The following is a 21,085-nucleotide window of genomic DNA, read 5'->3' as shown; positions in this document are numbered from 1 at the left end:
TTATTATTGTTGTTTTCTTATCATCTAATTAGTTGGATCTTATGGTTTCATCTCTAGTTTACCTCAACTTGCTAGGTATAAAAGCTTTGTTGTCGTAGTACATAAAACTGACACAACACTTGTTCATGAATAAAGGGAGTAAAAACTGAATGATTTCTTTTAACTTATAAAGTAAACAAGCCAGACATGTAGGAACAACGCTGTAACGAACCTGGCCATCTCTTGGTTGACAAGTGTATGGGAAATTTCGTCTTTTCCACTATCTATATCATCTTGAAGACTCGTCTCAGCGTTCGTTGAATCCTCAGACCTATTACAACCACAGCTATCCGGCTGACAAAATTGACAAAATTATACTTCAGTGTTTCAAGAACCACCATAAAATATCATTGATGTGCAAAGAAGCCTAACTCACAGCAGCTACCATGTTGATCCCCAAGTCAAATATTCGAGGAAGTATATAAATTATCTGCAACGAAACTGTCAAATTAGAACCTTGGTCACGACACTGTTACGCTACAAAGCAAAACTGGTTATGTTGAAGCCCCAGACCTTCTCTAATTATTCTATTGGGGTATTTGGATCCTTCATTGTGTTCACAAGAAGTTCTAATCCACCTTCTATTTTGATATTCTGACAGATTATGGAACTACAAAAGAATAGTGAATCAAGATTGTAGGCACAGGAGGAGCATATGGAAGTCAAAAGTGAATTCAAAATTTAACAAAAAATAAGGCTCCAAAAACATATTAAACATGGTTGAGCATGTAGCACCCACTATATTGCCACTATATAATATCAACCGTTAAAACACACTATCAGGTATAAAGAACTTCGCCCTTATCGCTACTACATAAATCCCCTATATATACCGGCTAATCACTGTCGGTTCCTAATGAGTCGGCAGTGATGAGGAATCACTGCCGGTTCATAAGCCACGCGGGAAAATACTGTCATCGTGGCTTACGAACTGGCGATGAAAAGGGCTTCACTGCCGGCTGTTGGCTTGAGTCAGTAGTGATGTCATGCTCTATCTTCACTGCCAGCTTGTTATATGAGCCAGCAGTGATGTCTCGACTATATAAAAGTCACCCTCTCCTTCCCTAAGCCCGAGCACACAACAGAGAGGAGCTCTGTTTGCTCGATGGCGGCCATTTTTGGTCACCAAATTCTTAGTGGCTTCAAAATTTTGAGAAATCCTCATGCCCTAGGTGTTTCAAGGTATGTAACTTCATCTCTAATCCATTTGTAGTTGAATTTTATTTGCTAAATTGCTCTAGATTTTGAAATGATGAAGATGCACCTATGGCCATGATGTTTTAAGACAATGTAGATGTAATTATATCTCATTTATTATACGGAAGCTTCAATTAGTAGCTTATGGTGAAAATTGTCTTTATTATTGATTTACATTAGCTATAGGTTTGAGCATATTTATTTTTTATTTTTAATGAATTAGAAAAATTAGCCATAAAATTAAGATATATAGCAAGCTTCAATTATATTTTTTATATTTTAATTAATTTAGCAAGCTCCAATATAGAAAATTTAGGTATGAGCATATTTATTTTTGATTTATAATGAATTAGAAAAATTAGCCATGATATTTAGGTACGTTGCATGCTCCAATAATAATTTTATATTTTAATTAATCAGCATGCTCCTATATGAAACTTTAGATATGAGCATATTTATTTTGATTTTTAATGAATTAGAAAATTTCTCCATGATATTTAAGTATGTAGCAAGATCCAATTATATGTTTTATATTTTATTTAATTATCAAGCTCTAATATATAAACTTTATGTATGAGCGTATTTATTTTTTATTTTAACTTAATTAGTCCTACAAAAGGGTTGAATAATAAAGAAAATTTCTAGGGATGGCACCAACAAATACTCATCGGAAGCGAACGTGAAATCATACAAAAGGCGGCTCCTCCAATCCGGGCTAATTGCCGGTAGGAGATGACGAGGTAATTTATTTGTTGGTGATCGCAAAATCTTCTAGATGTTATGAATTTAGATTTACAATAATAATATAATTGTAGATGGACAGAAGATGGATGTACGATGCGAACCATGTGAGCGTAGAGTATAAGAACGGCGTGGATTATTTCCTGGTACAAGCCGCGACGCACAAGTCAAATAAATAGTCTCAATACATGTGTTGTCCTTGCGTCGATTGTGAGAATAAGAAGCAGTTTTTCACCACCCAGTAGATACATTCTCACTTGATGCCAAGGAGCTTTATGCCTAGCTATACTCGTTGGACCGAGCACGGTAAAGCTGAGATCGTATATGAAGGGCAATACATTGGCAGAGAAGACGAAGACATGTGCATCTATATGCTGGCTGATGAATACATCGTTATGCCACCTGCCGAAGATACGTTGGCCGATGATGATCTAGAGGAGATGTTGGCCGACGCCGATGCTGACACCGATGATCTGTAGTAGATGTTGCACGATAGGGAGGGGAACTTCACCAATGAAAGAGAGTTTCAAAAGTTCCAGCGTGTGGTAGAGGACTCTAAAACACCGTTGTTCCCGGGCTGCGAGAAGGAGCACACAAAGTTGCGTACCGTGCTTTCACTGCTACAATTGAAGGCAAGCAACGGGTGGTCTAATACAAGCTTCACAGAGTTGTTACTGTTCTTGCAGATATTTCTTCCAAAGGGAAATGTGCTACCAGAAAACACGTACCAGACCAAGTAGGTTGTGTGCCTATTGGGGTTGGAAGTGCAGAAAATACATGCATGTCCAAATGATTGCATGTTGTATCACAGAGAGCATGCAGACTTGGAAGTGTGTCTCATCTGTGGTGCATCACAGTACAAGCGTGACCGTGATGATATCGATGGTTAAGGAAAGAATAAAAGGCCTCCCGTCAAGGTGATGTGGTATTTTCCTATAGTCTCCCGTTTAGAGCGTTTATTCATGAACAAAAGGCATGCCGAACTAATGCGGTGGCACGCCGAGGAGCACAAGGATGATGAAATGCTAAGACACCCCACTGATTCTACGCAGTGGAGAGACATCGATAGGAAATACAAAGAGCCCTTTGCAGAAGATGTGAGGAATATAAGGTTTGGGTTGAGTACGGATGGGATGAATCCATTTGGTAACATGAGTAGTAGTCATAGCACTTAGCCTGTAACTCTATGTATCTACAACCTTCCTCCTTGGTTGTGTATGAAGCGGAAGTACATTATGATGCCAGTGCTGATACCAGGGCCGAGGCAACCTGGCAACAATTTCGATGTATACCTAAAACCATTAATGGAAGATCTTGTAATATTGTGGAATGATGGTGTGTAGGTATGAGATGCATACAAATGAGAGAACTTCATCCTACGTGCAATGCTATTCGTAACTATCTAGGATTGGTCAGCCCTTGGCAACCTATCGGGCCAGACTGTCAAAGGCTACTGTACATACGTGCATTATTTGGATGAAACAGAGAGCTTGTGGCTGAAGAATAGCTGAAAAATGGTGTTCCTAAGTCATCGTAAATTTCTTCGCAAGAATCGCCCGTACCACAGCAACAGGAGAGCTTTTGATGGGAAAGTTGAGACTTAATCACCTCCTAAGCATCACGCTGGGAGACAAGTATATGACATAGTAAAGGGACTTAGGATTATCCTTGGAAAGGGACACGGGAGTACACTAGTTCCAAAATCAAAATCTATTTTTTATGACTTAGCTTATTGGCTGGATTTGGTGGTTCGACACGCAATCGATGTCATGCACATTGAGAAGAATGTGTGTGATAGCTTGATTGGTACGTTACTAGACATATCTGGCAAAACAAAGGATACACTCCAAGCACGGAAGGGCCTGAAATGTTTGAAACTCAGACATGATCTACATCCCGAAGATATGGAAGAAGGTAACAAATATCTTGGTCCCGCTATCTATAGTATGAGCAAGGCAGAGAAAATTGCACTGTGCAAGTGCTTGCATAGAATCAAAGTTCCATCAGGTTACTCCGCCAACATAAAGAGACTAGTAAACATGAAAGATTTGAAATTAACTGGCATGAAGTCTCATGATTGCTATGTGATGATGACACAGATGCTTCCAATTGCAATTAGAGATATTCTGTCGTCAAAGGTCCGAAACCCAATCATAAAGCTGTGTTCGTTCTTCAGCACGATATCACAGAAGGCCATCGATCCGATCAAGCTAGATAAGCTGTAGGAAGATGTGGTCGAGACTCTATCCCAACTTGAGGCGTTGTTCCCTCCATCGTTTTTTGATATCATGGTGCATCTCATTGTTCATATTGTGAAAGAGATACGGGTTCTTGGCCCCGTGTTTCTGCATCAGATGTACCCTTTCGAGAGGTTCGTGGGAGTTCTAAAGAAATATGTTCATAACCGAAATCGGTCGGAAGGCTGCATGGTCGAGGGCTGGGGAACCGAGGAGGTCATTGATTTGTACGTCGACTACATGAATCTCAAATCAATTGGTGTGCCTATATCTCGCCATGAGGGGAGGCTACAGGGGAAAGGGACGATAGGTGAAAACTCATTCCGCACTAACGACCCCATTTTATTCATGCAAGCATATTTCGCAGTTCTGCAGCAATCAGTTATAGTGGATATGTCAAAGAACATCAGAAGATGATACGCACCATAAACCCAGGGAAGTCCGATGTTTGGATCGCGCGAGAGCACAGAGATCATTTTGGTGCCTGGTTACCTAGACAGGTGATGTATAAGCAGATAGAGTGTGCTTAGTTGATTGTGTTGTCTCACGGACCGTCAACTACAATCCTCATATTTCAAGGATATGACATAAATGGCTATACATTTTATAAGAGAGTTTAGGATAATAAGAGCGCCAAGTAAAATAGAGATGTCCGTATGGATGCCTACGACTGCAATGGAAATAGGGACACCTACTATGGATTCGTAGAGGAGATCTGGGAGCTCGACTATGGAGTGTTAAAGGTTCCACATTTCTGGTGCTAATGGGTCAGACTCCCAGGGGGTGTGAAGATCGACAAGTACAGTATGACTACAGTGGACCAAAAACTCGTTGGATACAGAGAAGAATCATTCGTACTTGCGAACATTGTTATGCAAGTCTTCTATGTAATGGACCCAGACCCGGCTAACCCAGACCCGGCTAACAAGGAGGAGTGCCACGTGGTTCTTCAAGGAAAAAGAAGGATTGTCGGAGTGGAGAATGTTGTTGACGAGGAAGACTACAATCATTTCGATGCGCTACCTCCTTTCAGAGAGGACGTCGACATAGGTCCCATGGAAGATACCGATGAACCTCCCTATCTACGCCGTGATCATAATGAAGGGTGAATTGTTAAGAACAAGTAGCTAAATTGTATTAATTACTATGTATGAATTTATTTTAGATGCAATTATACCTCAGTTTTGTTATGGAACCTTCAGTTTCTAGTTTATGGTGGAAGATGTCTTTATTATTGAGCATATTGATTTTTATTTTTAATAATGAATTAGCAATAGCACAAGCTAGCACTATTGCTACGTATTACTATTCTTTATTTTTAATGAATTACCTATAGTTATGAGCATATTTATTTTCAATTTTTTATGAATTACCTATAGCTACATATTAATTTTATTTATTTATTTTATTAGAAAATTGGACACGAAAATTTAGGTATATACAAAACATAATCTTGGTATATAACAAGTTCAAATTTAAATAAATATGTATTAGGATTTTAGGTCAACAAAATGTTAATAAGTATAGGGAGTACAAATTAAATCGAAATCACTTGAGTAGCGCAGTGTTTTGTTCGGTCTTACTTGTGCAGGTTGTAGGTTTGAGTCTCTTCGTGCACGCGAAACTTAAACAAATTTTTTGCACCCCAAGCCACCAGCAGGGGGTTTCACTGCCGGTGGCCATATTTGGCAGGTAGTGAAACTACGTTCACTGCCAGTGGACTTATTGGGCCAGTGATGAAAGTACCCTTTCACTGCCGGTCATCATATTGAGCCAGTAGTGAAGGTACCCTTTCACTGCCAGTGCGCAAATTGAACCTACCCTTTCACTACCGATCGTTATATTGAGCCAGCAGTGAAGGTACCCTTTCACTGCCGGTGCTCAAATTGAGCCGACAGTGAAAGCCCTCCCCTATATTGCTCGACGCCCGCCCTCTGACACTTAGAAAAAATTTCCCTACCTGTGCGCTCCGCAACACCATCGTTCCTGCCGCCTCCTCGACACCACCGGCTCCTCCCCGACACCGCCGTCCCCGCCGCATCCTCCCTGACGCTACCGTCCCTGCCACATCCTCCCCGACTTTACCATCCCTGGAGCCCCATCGTCCCCATCCTGGAGCTCCACCGTACCCGTTCCCGGAGCCCCACTGTCCTTGTCCCGGAGCTGAGGCCGCCGTCTCCGTCCCCTACACAGTCATCCCGATCATGCCACCGTCGTCCGCGCCTGCCTGTCTCGCTGACCGATAGAGCAAAGGTAAATCCCCCGCCTTCCTTGGTATTGGGTGCTTTGTCGACCACTGTCAGTTTGGAACTTGGTATTGGATGAATTATGAGCTGTGCTGAAACACCATTGTGATTAATGAAGTCGAACTAGATGATAATGTATCATAGTTGCATTTGCTATGTTCAATTGCTCCTGCATTCTCTGAGTTGATACAATGATCATGAGAGTTTGGATCCTATCCTAACTGGAGTTCTCCAAGTGTTGATTACTTGCCAACCTTGGCTGTGATAGGTCATTTGGGCATGTATGTTGCGCTCGCATTGGCAGAACCTCTTTTTTTTTACCACATTGCTGGTGATTGGTAGTAGTAACAGAGGTCCCTTTTCACAGTTTATCCTAGTAGTGGTGTAAAGTTTGTTCTTCTAGAGTGCAAAAACCAACATTTTTCTGGATCCTATTAATGGGAAGAAAAAGTACAGAAAGCACAAACGTTTTTGCTAATTTTTTGGCCTTATGCATGTTGATTGCGACTTTCTTCACTGATGCAGTTTATTTTCATCCATTGTGATTATTTTCATAGCACATGTATGTTAATTGCGATTGATGTTTGCTTGATGCTTGCTATTATCGCGTAGTTTGAAATGCAGTTATTGAGAACCAATAGGAAGAAATGAAGTATAATTGATGTATCAGATTATCATCTAATTCAAACAGCATCCGTATACAAATGAAACTTGTAATCCAAAATTCACAAGGGGTTCACTACTTGATAATTGCCCAGGAAAAAAATAATCGCATTGCCAAGCATTGCATACTACTCATGTACGCATTGCACTAGGCTGGAGTCATGCATGTAGAAAAAAAGAAGTATAGAGGGTGGCATGGTGATAGGAAAATATATATAGTGGCGATGATGATATGGCTCGAGGATGCTTCAACATGGTCTATTTAGAGAGGAAGCATTCTTGAGTTTAACTTCAGATAGGGCATCCAGCTCGTCTTGAGAGAAGCTGCTCTCTGAACTAGTATGACTGGCACATAAATGTTGACTTGAGAAGAATGCTTTCTCTCTGAACAGGTAATCAGTACTGAAGTCCTAATAAGGCCATTTTCTAGAGCCATTGTGCTGTAATGTAACATGAACACTATCTTTTCTTTGCAGTAACATTTTTTTTGTTAGTGTTGTTTGTAGTATATCATTTTTGCATATTCTCTGAAATTTAGGATTGCTATTACATGGTATGTTGTTCATCGTGGTCGGCAAAGTGGATTGTTCTCCAGTTGGGAGGAATGCCATGCACAAGTTAATGGATTCAAAGGAGCATGTTACAAAGGATATAAGTACAAACATGAAGCTGTTGCGGCATACAACAGTCAAGTCATCTAAGCCGAGCTAAAATTGGCTAACTTTGAAAATAAGAAATGTGATTTCATGTGTAAAGATGTTATAATCCTAGTTCTGGTTGTAATCATCATTATTTTGCTATGTAAGATGATGTGACTTGTAAGATCAATGTGTCAACTGTCAGTACCTTTATGCCTATTTTGCTTTGTAAGATGGGACTTTCTTTTGTTAAATGTTGTCGTAACCTATCGATTCCTTTGTGGTTATCTCACTCTTTCGACAACCACCCTCCCTCCCTCGTTGGCTTTATCTCTATCTTCCTCCTTCCTCTGCTCTTTATATGTAGAATACTCAACCGCTCATCATCATCGTATGCAAAACTCCCACGAAGTGATGGCATCACCAACCGCCAATCCGGGCTAGGTGTTAGAAGGAGATGTAGTGCTGCCGTCAAACATTGAAGAAGGTAGCCCGAGCCACTACCTCAACATGGACCAAATAGATGACTATGGAGGCGATGAGGTAATTCATAAGTAGATGAATGCATCTGTTGTACATATTATCGTATAGGTTGCTAATAGTTTTTTCGCTTATGCGCAGATGCTTGATGCTCAGGAGGGTCATGATAATGAGCAATCCAAGGAGCGGCATCGTGTCCGAGGTCCCTAGAAGATGCCTACGGGACGATTTGTGATCACGAAGGTCTCACCAACAGGGGAACCAACTGCACCAAAGAGAGTTTTGGGGCTATACAAGTCAGTCTGTGGGATTGTTGTTAAGGATCATGTGCCCATCAGCTATAGATTGTGGACTGGTGAACGAGGTGATCCGCACGTAGTTCCTGATTAGATCAAGAACGACATCTTGTGGTCCAAGATATTAGAGAAGTTCGACTTCCTTGAAGAGACTAATATGGAAGTAGTTAAGCATAAGACGCTAATGATCATGGGCCTTTCATTTAAGAACTAAAGGGGACACTGAACATAACGTATGTGCAGAAAGGTACAATGCCATATTTCCGCAAATGGCCGCAACTGCAAGATCATTGGCAAGCCTTTGCAGAGTACAAGTTATCGGAAGAAGCACAGAGGTTGAGTGAGGTGAACAAAGCAAACTCGAAGAAGAACCTGTACCCTCACAGAGTCGGCAGTCGTGGGTACATGAGGAAAGGAAGACAGTGGCAACAACAGCTAGATGAACTACGAGAGAGAGGTATCACGCCTGAGATGGAGGGCTAAAGCGAACGATCGACACACTTTCTTCTTGGGAGGGGTGCTTCTTACTCATCTGATGGAAGCTTATCCTTTACGACCTCCAAAGACCTAGAAGCGACGCAAGATCTTGCAAAAAATCTTGCGGAAGCCCACGAGCAGTCTTCACAAGGCTCTTTCAAGCCAGACAGGGATAGGGATGAGCTCACCTTGGCCCTGGGAAACAAAGAGCACGGTGGTCGCACACGAGGTGCTGGGATGATGGGTTGGAAATATAGATTCCCAGGGGACGTCGACAGTTACAAGAGTCAAAACAGATCCCAAGTAGAGCGAGATACAAAACGAGAGGTAGAACAAGCTAGGATGATGGAAATGCTTGAACTAGCGCTAAAAAAGGAGAGGGAACATATAGAAGAAAAAATAGCACAAGCAGTTCCCCAAGCCCTCATGCGTCAACAGCGTGCCATTGTGAGCGAACAGGAACGGAAAGCGTCTCCTGATGGTGCGCGCTCCAGCCCTGGTGGTTGTTGGAGTAACTGTGCGTCTACGGGAGTTCCGGGAGCTGACTCCATCACTTATCCTATGGACCTCATCACAGCACGGACGCCGTGTGAACTACACATTGGTGCCAGGAACATTACCATCAAGGTGGTTTTCGGCGTGGCTTATCCCCGTGGCTCCCATGAACAATTGCACGGATGTCCGATACCGGAGGGCTACGTTGTCGTCGAAGTAGATGAGACAGTTGACCAGTACCGCTATGTTGAGGTGGACTACCCCGCAAAGGAGGGGGCAAACACTATAGGAGAGAACGAGCACATATTCATCACGTGGGAGAAGGCCTACATAGTATTTCCACCAGGGACAGCTCCCGAGAACCTCTACTCTCAAGTACACCTTAGGCCATCATCGCCTCTTAGATCTCCCTCTCCTCACCCATCTCCTAGAAGAAGTTCACCTCTCAAACATCGCCTCAAAGAAGTCCACCGCTCAAGAAGCCAGCACCATTAAGAACCCAGCCATCAGCTCAGAAAACATGATCAGGTTCCGCAGAATCCAAGCAGACGACAACATCTAAGAAGTCGGTGGCATCTAAGAAATTGGCGGAAACCAAGGATGTCTATTCACTCACTGCTGAGGAAACCAAAAAGATTGTGGATGCCAGTGTCACGTCTCATTTCCATCCTCCACCACCTCCACCAAAGCCTGTTGTGCTTGAAGATGCTGTGAAAATTTTCATGAAAATGGCCAAAGTTAAACATATGGGGGAGGCTTCAAGAAAGCTACCGGCTGACTATAAACGCATCAGCAAGAAGCAGGCCAAGAGCAAGTCAAGCCCAATCATTAAGGATGCTCCAAGCATTGTAGACTTCCTAGCTGAATCAAGAATAACAGCAGAGGAACTAGCACGGCTTACTGTGGGAGCGGATATCCAAAAGTTGGATGTTACATGGCCGTTTGAGTTGACCAAACCTTTGTTCCAACCAGATATAGAAAGAAACCTTACAACTCAAATGCGCCGATTACATCAGTTGTACTTGGAGCATTCCAGACAGGGTTTTCAGGCGTTCCCCGTAAGATATACAGATGATTATTTCCTCAACGGGGATGGCTCCTTCTGGGTGTATTTCAAGGACTTGTATGAACTGTATAAGGCAGATACCCTCGACGTGGCTATAGTCAGAGTGTTGACTCTGTAAGTGACTTATGCATATAATTCATGTTATATGATCTTGTAACTTGAAATTGCATAGCTAACTTCTCTCTTTCGTAGAATGAAGATCCAAGCATGCGGACAAGACTTAGATAAGAAAGTAGGATTCATTGATCCTGGGCTTGTGAACCAACAACTTATAAGGGAGAATCCAGACTTCAACGATGTCTACTTATTGAAGTGTCTACTTCACAACCAATACAAGAAATTCATACTCTTACCCTACAATTATGAGTATATGTTTGCGCGCTAGGGCGTCCTCATTTTATGGGTAACTCAATTCTAGTACTGACATATTCTGTAGTTTTCATTGGTTCCTCCTTTTCATCCACCCAGACTTGAGCAAGATCATTGTCTTGGACTCACAAAAGAGAGATCAGACAACTTACCAACACCCCATAGACATACTAAACAGGTTAACTCGATCATTTAATCTTCTTGATGATTGCATCTAAGTTTAATTGGTATTCATATTCACGTACAGGGTGTACACAAGATACCCAAAAAAGAGTATCATCTACTTTCCATTCAGGAAGCAATATGATGTAAAAATTAACTTTCCGGTACGCAGGGAATATTCATATCTTGCATTTCCTACTGAATAAAAAGGTTCAATTCATTCCACTACGAATCCTTTCCTCTTGAAGTGTATGAGGCAAGCAGTCGGCAACAATCTCTGCGCATTTCATGTTGTTACTAATATACACGCATTCAGCCCGGACGGAGATGCTGTTAAGTTCAATGATCTTGAGGTATGAAATAACATATCGATATATTCTTTTCAATTTCTATATGTGTTCAAGGACTAATTCTTTCGATTCTTCAAACGCAGCGCTCGAAACTACGCACAAATGTGTTACAACCTGCAGAAATGCATGCCCTTCAAGAACAGATCACCGGATTCTTCTTGGAACATATTATCAACCCAAACGGCAAGTTTCATGAACCGATCGTGCTGTCGACGCATCATAGATCTTCATATGACACCATTTCTTCTAGTAGAGAGTATGCGACAAGGAGGAAGGCTACCAAGGGGCTTGACAACGTATTATATTTCGCCAAATAATACGATATTAATGTATATCATTAATTACTATTTATTAATAAATGATATGAATTACTATGTATGATGCGAAGTTGGTATCGATGGGATGGCCTTCCAACGATGATGCGAAGGAGGAGAAAGAAGCAACGGCCAGGAAGCGTGCCCATGAGGAGGATGAGAGGCTGGTCCGTCAACTGTGCACTGTGGAGGAGCAAGAAGCTACGTCCCGTAAGCGTGCCTAGGAGAAGGAGGACGAGAGGGTGGCCCATCAGTGTGATGCGGAGGAGGCTGAAGGCTCAAACTGTAGCGGTGTTCAGACGTCAGACCGATGTCTTTGACACGCCAGCGAGCCTAGAGCTTAGGCGATGCTGCGGTCGATCAGGCGTGGCTGGGTCCAACGCTCCACCACCATCGGCCCCCCGGCGTCCGTGGATGTACACACGCCAACAGTCGACAGTGCGGAGACACGGTCCTCATTGCGGGAGAGGTAGAGGTAGAGGTGGAGGGATACTGGACTGGTTGAACTCGATCGACTTTTCAGGGGATGACCTATGAGAACTATTATGTATATATGTGTTTGTCGATGCCTATAACTTGAAATTTGTGTTCATTACCATGTATTAATGAAGGTGTTTTTATTATTAATTTACATTAAATATATGTATCGTTGTAAGCATGTATTGAGAGAGAGACGGAGAGATCGAGGAGTGAGAGGGAGTATAGAGAGGACAGAGAGAGGGAGGAGGGGAGGGAGGAGAGGCAAAACACTGCTGGCTGAATCCTTCAGCCGGTAGTGATTTCAGGTTTATTTATCACCGCTGGCTGATGTTTTTAGCCGGCATTGATATGCAATGATGCCTTGGGTATCAGTGCCGGCTGAATCCTTGATCCGGCAGTGATAAGGTCCTTCACTGCCGGTCCACCGAGCCGGCAGTGATAGTGTCCACGACTATCACTGTCCGTTGCCCACTGCTAGCTCCAAAACCGGCAGTAAAGGTAGTTTTGGAGCCGGCAGTGAAAGGGATTTCTGCAGTAGTGTATCCATTTATGAAACAGTTTGCTCAATATTACTTGTTAATCTAAAACCTGCATTTGGGATAGCTAGATTTTATTGTCCATTTCTTCAGTTAGCCTGAACACACAGTAGCCTAAGTGTTTGGAAAATTAAATTGATATGTTGGACTATTTGTCAAAATGGACTGCGTGGTGCCAATAAAAAAATTGGTCAACATATTTCTGTTGTGTTGATTCAGAATAACAGCTTGAAAAACACACACACTGTTTTATCGTTGGCCAAACAAATAGTTGCACGCGGACAGATATTTAGGTTCTAGATAGATACCTATGACAATACAATGTGAAACTCAAGATGTTGATTCATAGTATGACTTTGTAACCTAGAGTAATGTATTAATGTGTTATAAGTCACAGCACTCACAACAGAGTGTATTACCAACAGAGTGATGGTTTTGACTTTTGGTATCTAGGTTTATTCTAAACAACATTATGTTGTATGATTGTCTTGCCTAACGACTTTGAAGAAAGGGTATAAGATATACCTGACACTTAGTTTGTCCAATGCATAAGCAGCAGCTTCTCTAACAGGTAGATCACTGTGCTTCAGCAACTGAAGTAGAGATTTAACAGCACCGGCTTCCTTGAACGAGGTGCGCATATCTTATAATATGAAAGTGTGTCACGAGCGCGCGATTCCATTGAGCAACGTCACTAAAAAAATCATCGGCCGTCAGATTTGGCACGGGTAGTTGGATCTGACGGAGAGAAGTCTGCGTCCACCAGGCGATGAGGAACTGCGCTGGAATCTACCGTGACTGTCTCGAAAGTTACTTCTTCGCTCAGCCAGCGCCAGAAAAAATAAATCCCCCACTCACTCTCTCGCTCCCTTGTTCGAGATACTCCGGCTCCACCGTCACGCTGCCACTGACCCCTCCTCACACCGCCCCGCCCCGCCATCACCTTCTCCTCCGCACGCCATCTCCTCATGCTTGCTCCCCACATACCTCCTCAAGTAGCCACGACCACCGCCATCTCCTATGGCCACCGCACTGCCTCTCCGCAGCCTCCTTCCTGCACACTTCCTCTCTGCAGCTTCCTTCCTGTGTGTTTCCTCACGCAGCATGGAGCGAGAAGGGCGGAGGAGAAGAAGGTGATGTGGCGGCGAGCAAGAGGGTGAGATGGGTTGTGGGGGCACCACAGCTCATGTGTGGTGAGTCGGACTGCGAGCTTGCTCGAAAGTCATAGTGGCTAGCGTGCGGCACGCCGCCACATGGCCGTAGGAGGAGCATGGGTGGCGTGCAGCCAATCCCATCGGGATTGATGGGAAGAGTGACCAGGGAACAGGACTGATGGTCTCAGGCCTCGTTGTAGCGACAACCTCCTCCGTCGATGAATCCCATAACCTCATCATTGTCGCTACCCTGGTTTCCACCTCCACAGTGACAAGTTGTGCGAGTCCTTAAGCCAGTTGAATATGGCAATGAGAGCTCCCGACATCAGGGCTGCTACCCTCACCGAATTGCAGAACATTGGCGTTGTCTCCTCTAGCAAGTCTGCGATCACTTCCTCGGTACCTCCGCTTTTGCCCAGGACACTGTCCTCACCACTTTGATCATCACCACCGATCACCCACCACCGAATGCGGCAATGAGAGCTCCCGACACCGGGTCAATCCTGCTATGTGTGCGTTCTAGCGTTTGCATGGACTCCAGCAACCGCCCCAATGTCATCTACAACCACCTCCACTATCGATTTGACCAGCACTAGCGTTAGGGTGTTCAGCGACGCAAACAGGATAGGGTGTTCGAGGTAATGCTTCACAGTCCAGATGCTTTATCTAAGGAGTATCCTATCATCAAGGACACACACCATCATGGAGAGGAGATAGCAGTGTAGTGGACTAAGGCCGGGTTGCCATCGATTTCCCGGGCATTTTCATCCTACACATGTGGTAATGTACAATGCATGGAGATTGGTTTGCATGAGAAATTCTGGCTTTCAATTATCAGCGTGTTTGCTGTTAGCAAATGGGTTAAGGAATCACCTTCTACTACTAAGTTTGCTTGTTTCGATGAGTGCACAAAATGGCATCATCCATGGCCACCACCGGCACAAATAAAAAAACATGGGCAGTGGACCTGAGCTACGGCCATCCCTACGGCCATCGTTTGGGTGCAGTCGAGGTGCAAGGTGGTCAATACCACATCCATGGCTACCACCTGCTCTAAGGCTTCATTGATGTTTAATCATCTACAACGATGCTCGTCAATTGGTGTGGAGTTATGGCCTGGTGGAAGACATCAAGTCTATTGAACACTCCATTGTGTTGACATCTCCTTTGAGTCTTGTGGTCCTATCAAGTGACAATTTTGCATCAGCTTGGGATTTCCACTGCGTTTGCAGTTCTAAGTTCTGTGAAATCCTGGAAGGGCCATGGTGCAAGGGATGTACCTACCTTGAAAGGTACAATGTTTAATATTAGCTTGATCTGAAATTTGAGTTCTTCATTTGCTATGTTTGAAAGTATTCAATGTCTGGCATTTTGACAATGTTCAACTAGATGCATTTTGACAATGTTCAACTAGATGCATAAAATATGTTTAAGTATTCAAATAGAGTTGGTTAATTAACGTTTCCAGTTGTTGTTCCCCTCCCAAGGGCGGGAAATCAGGGCAGCCCCTTAGTTGTATCCTAAAGAATTTCATTAAGAAACAAAAATGATTGATATGTCTATAATATTCATCTCCATTCCCCAACTTCACAATTTGATGCAGTTTTAGTTTGCTGTTTACAAATCCCCTTTCTATTGAAATTTATTAATGTGGGATTAGTGCAAGTAAATACAAAAAAGAAAAGAAAAACTGCAGATTTTTTTCCTAATAGTTAGTATTGTTCGTAGTTAAAATCCATATGCTAGATTAGATGTTATGGATAGCCCCCAGGCAAAGACTACTCTCCTTGCTTGCAGTTTGTTTTTTCACCAAGTGATTTACTGTCCAAGAAGACTTAAGATCATCAACTGAGCTGCTTAAAGTATGATGAGTTGATGAGGTGTCATACCAGAAATTGTAGACTTTTTAATTGTCTTCGTATACAATGCTTGAAGATTTTGTTACTAAAATAAGGAATTTAGGACATATCAAGTTGTAGATCTCCTTTCAGGTTTTTGGAACTGCCATGCAACTACGGAAAGAGTTTAGAGCAAGGAAGAAGATAATGTTAGAGAAAAAAAGGATAATGAAAAAGGAAATCAAATGAAAAGAATATTTTGATTGCTTTCTTTTACAGGGTAATGGGCAATTATGTTTATAGGAGTGGAGATCGAAGATAAATCTAAGTCTTCTAAGACTTCTTTAATTCTTTGAACAATAAAGCTTCAATTTGATCTGCTTTTGTGCTCTGCAAATATATATATAAACGAGATAAAAAGCGACCTCGGCGATAGGCCACACAGTGCGCCAACGGCGCTGTAATTTCTAGTGTTCATTTATTGATGCATCACCTATTGCTCTAGCAGCCTTTTTAATTGCAGAGACATATTCAAGACCAAGGATTAAAACTAGCCGTGCAACACCATCAATCCATGGCAAAATCGTATAGAGCTCACTCTTTTCAGATCCAGATTGTTCCTTTCCTTCATCATCTAACTCAATAGCTCCAACACGTGCGAGGAATTGCTGATTAGAACGCCCTATCATAGCATTAATTTTAGCTTCATCGGGTTCTGTTTCCTTCTCGTTGACACTCAAGCCAAGGAGCAATTCCGTAGCACCGTATTTTGAGGGACGAGAACTTCATTGAATCTCAGAGCCATAAGGAAAAGAAGGCCATGAATGAGGGAGAGGTTTAAAAGCTTTATATGCAGCTGAGCCAACCAAAGGAACCCGGACTAGACCCCTCCTCTATTATAAGGCTGCGGTAATAATCATCGTTGGCCAGCTGTATCAGTGAACTTCTAGCTTCCTTTCTGATAATCTTGTAGTCATCTTGTTTGTTTTGCAAAAGATGAACCTAAGATAATTACCTCCAGGACAATTAACTTAATCGCAAGACTTAATAATTCGGCACATTTCATAGTTTAGGCCAAAATATTTAGATATTGCTATAGTTTCCAAGTAATCGAATCGTCAAAAGTTCAGAAGGCACATATCATGGTAATGCAATTGCAATGGCTTATCAGAACCATATTTGAGTAAAGATCAATTAGATATGTTCCATTTTAAGCGTACCGCCGTACACAATCCTTAGCATGGCTAATACTCAATTCTACATTGCAGCAACATATATAATTTGGAATTATTTGCATTAGGGTCTTTGTTAAGGTGGAATACAATACAACTTACCAATTTTGGGATCACACCTGCTTCAACCAGAGCTCCGTGATTAGAACGACTTAAAGCTAAATTTGATATGATACCACCAGCAGCCTCTTTGACTTTTATATCTTCATCATCTAAGTAGCTAATAATCTTTGTTAGGACAACACTGCTCAAAATCTTATATCTCCATTTTTTATCAATAGAAAAGTTCCAAATGGTACACAAACACTGTTCCGCCATCTGCAAGAGAACAACAGTATTTTTGCATAAGACATAAGGTAATTTCAGTATTCTTCCTACATGCCAGCATATCTTGCCTGGCTATCAACTATTACCAAGCATACTAGACATGGTAACAGTCACTTAAATCATTTTGATGCCAACATGGAAGGACGAAGGAAACATGGGATTGGTGGTTACCTCAAGGGTTATTGTAGATTTACATAGGAGACTAAAGATTTCCTCCATTGCCCCCCCCCCCCCCCCTCTCATTAGCCATCTGCCTGTATAGTTGAACTGACGTTATGTTACGCAGAAGACCTGCAGCTGCTTCACAGGCCCGAGTAGACTCTGAATTCAGGAGGCTAATGATGAGCACAATGCAACCAGGGAATTGCATTATCTCATCAATGCTCTTCCGTCCACCAAGGGAGTATTGCCAGAGTGTGCAAACAGCATGCTCCCTGTCACGTGCGTCATTGTCCAAGCCAAGCATTCGAACAAAGAGGCCAATGTACGCAGATCCAGAACTCGTGGTGCTTGCGAAACTATCAACATCCGAACAAAACCAAGCAAAGTATTCAGAAGCACGAACTCTGGAAGAAAGGTGCACTCAGAGAAAGTTCATGCCGAAATTCAAACATTGAGATCAACTGAAGTGAGTTTTCAAAAAGGTGCTGACACACATGACCTTCCAAGAGGAAATACCCACGAGGGTATAATTTCCTAAGTAAATAGTTGAATTTCAGCCCACAGATTTCGACACCACCATTTCTAGCTCAAATAAGGCAACATAAAGGAGGTGATGTATGCCCCGTATGAGTATCAAGACGATAAAAAATAACACAGCATAATCAAAGTGTACCGAGCCTTAGCATCACAATTGAGAAAATATTCCCATAAAAAATTACAGCTACGAAAATGCATTCGATACAGGATAAGTATGCAGACAATAAGCATTTCGGATAATAACAACATCCAGAGTTCAGTACGGGAAAACATGCAGTCATTTGACCCAAGAACAGAATGAATTAAATTTCCGCTTTCAGCTGGGTACTAGCAAGAAATGAGTGAGCAATCCCAGCCAAAGCTTCTTTCTCAGAGACTAAATGGGAAGTTATGAGGAGGAGCAGGGGGGCATAAGAGTAAACACATCGAGGGTGTGTGAGGAAGTCCGGGAGCATACCTGTCCCGCGCCGCTGTCGCCGCAGGAGAAAGCGCTGGCGAGGAGGAGGCGGGCGCGTCCGGCGCCAGGCGAGGCCCTGGCGGAAGCAGCAGAGAGGAGCGGAGGTGGAGGTGGAGGTGGAGGTGGTGGTGCCGGATATGTGAGGCGAGGGCGGGGCATGCGTGCCGTGTCGGCGAGGCGGCGGCAACCGCCGGCAGCATGGTGAGAGAGAGCTCGGCAAGTAGCAGACGAGAGAGTTTTATATTTTTATATTTTTTAATCCAATATTTAAATAAATAGACTTATAATAGCAAGATTTGTAAAAATATACGTCTATTGACTTTCAAAAGGTTGCAAACCTTTTCAGATAACGGTAAGAATATCACGGTGGTACCGTCACCTTTTACCACCCTCTCAGAAGACTGGTAGACCTCTTCTCGCGCCTGCCCCTTTACCGCCCTCTCAAAGAGTGAGTAGGCTCCTTCCCCGCACCTGTCCCCTTATAGCCCTCTGAGACAGCGATTAGCCCCCTTACCGCTCTTTCAGGGGCGGTTAGCCTCCGACTCTCACCCCTCCACCAATATAAAAAGGTTGAAAATTAGCCAAAATAACCATTTAAATCTGGAAAAAAAAAAGAGAAGGGGAGGAGAGGAGATGAGAGGTGAGGACAGGAGAGGAGAGGAGAGGGAGGCAGCGCTGCGAAGCTCTACTATTTTTGATTTGCTGATTTTGGATCTCGGTTTCTAGTAATTTTTGTAGACTTATATTTTTATTAGTAATTAAAGTACCACTAGATCTAGTGTTTAGCGGCATAACAGTAGTTATATTATATGCGACATAGGGTTTAGAAATGTAGGATACGCTGTCTTTTGTAGTATATTGTAAAGATCAATTTTGACATGGTAGGATAGCCATCAGATGCATAGTAGTATTTAGAGTATGGTAGTTTCGATTATCTGATTTTATAGAATAATGATGTAACTAATAATTATAACTAATTAGAAACTTTATTAAATAGACAGATTGTTAATTAGTTTAAATGGGTTACTTTGCTTAGGAACAATATTAAATAAATGTATTATTATGTAATCATCGGTGTCGGTAGTTTTGTTAGAGTTTCGATAATCAGAAGTATAGTTTTTCGGTATTAACATTGGATATATTTTCATATGTTTTCAGGGATGTCCAATAAATTATAGTTTCAGATATATTATGGTGAAAGTCAAATTAGTTATGGTACAGCGGTGTAGATCTCTCTGGATTTCAGCATGTCATCAAGGGACTTAGTAGAGCCAATGAGAGGACCATAGTGGCAGTGTGAAGTGGTTGATGCGCCATTTTCAACTGAATCCCCAGCAACATGAGTTTAAGCTGAGAGCTGTGCTAAGCCATGCTACTTAGGGGTAATTTTAGGAGCTCGCCCTGATTAATATAACATCTACTTGGAGGCAGTACGTAGATATATCATGTGAACGTGGTCGCTCTCTAGTGCTGCTAGCTGAGGAGTACTGGAAGGATCCAACAGAGATAAACTTTGCGGAAGCAGTAGCAGGAACAAGTCAGGCAGTGGTGGATGAAGCTGACCCGGCAAATGTGGGGGACGAGCAAGATGTTGGGGATGTACGTGAGATGCAACCGAGGGGTGTAGCCTATGAGGGGGAGCGCATCCCTAGCATTATTGAAGAGATGGAGATAGAGGATCAAGAGCTAGAGTAAGCCATCGCCGATGAGGATTCATTCGATGAGGAGGGAAATGCTCCTGTTCCTGCAGAGTTGAGGAATCAGAAACTTTCAAAGCTGGTGGTCCGTGAGGCTCATCGGACACTGTGGGAATATCATGAGAACGAGGTGTCCCAGGGTGCTATGTACTATAGTAAGGAGGTTGTTATTGATGCAGTGAAATTCTGGACGCTGTCTCTTCGGAGGTAGTTCAAGGTTGTGAAGTCGAGCAAAAGGGAGTACAACGTCAAGTGTTTGGTGCCTGATTGTCCGTGGCGGGTGAACGCATTGAGGGGGAAGTGGGTTAACTATTGGGAGTGCTCAATAGTTAGGGAGCATAATTATCACATTGAGGAAATAGAGTTCTCCCACCGGAACATTTCATCTGCTTTTGTTGCCAATATTATGTACGAAGAGATTGTGGACAACATAAAGTATGAGCCATGATCAATAATCCGTTCTATTGAGGAAAGGTTCTAGTACATAATAAACTACGGCAAGGCATGGAGGGTGAAATAGAAGGCTATTGAGATGAGGTTTGTGACATACGAATATTCATACGACCACCTACCACGTCAACTAGCCACAATATGTGCAAGAAACCCTAGAAGTTACTTTGACATCAAGCATTACCCCTTGATTGATGTGAAGTATAGTGGGAAGCGAGTATTACAACGTGCTTTCTTTGCATTTGCGACAACCATCAAGGCATTTAGGCATTGTCGATCCATCATTTGCTTGGACGGGATGTTCCTCATCGGGAAGTATAAATGATAGATATTGTCTACAATTGGGGTAGACGGGAACAACCAAGTTCTGCCACTAGGATTTGCCTTCGTGGAGAGTGAGAACGGGACCATTTGGTATTGGTTCCTTGAGCAGCCGCAACCAGCA

General features: G+C 42.7%; 1 pseudogene; it reads right to left on the bottom strand.

Annotated features, from left to right (window-relative positions):
* Window positions 1-13,094: 13,094 nt before the first annotated feature.
* LOC133903704 (uncharacterized) lies at window positions 13,095-18,706 on the bottom strand (annotated as a pseudogene).
* Between the last annotated feature and the right edge of the window lie 2,379 nt (window positions 18,707-21,085).

The sequence above is a fragment of the Phragmites australis genome, chromosome 2 (assembly GCF_958298935.1).
Source record: "Phragmites australis chromosome 2, lpPhrAust1.1, whole genome shotgun sequence".
Taxonomy (NCBI): Eukaryota; Viridiplantae; Streptophyta; class Magnoliopsida; order Poales; family Poaceae; genus Phragmites; species Phragmites australis.
The sequence above is the reverse complement of the archived record's forward strand: the minus strand, read 5'-3'. Positions and strand labels throughout refer to the sequence as shown.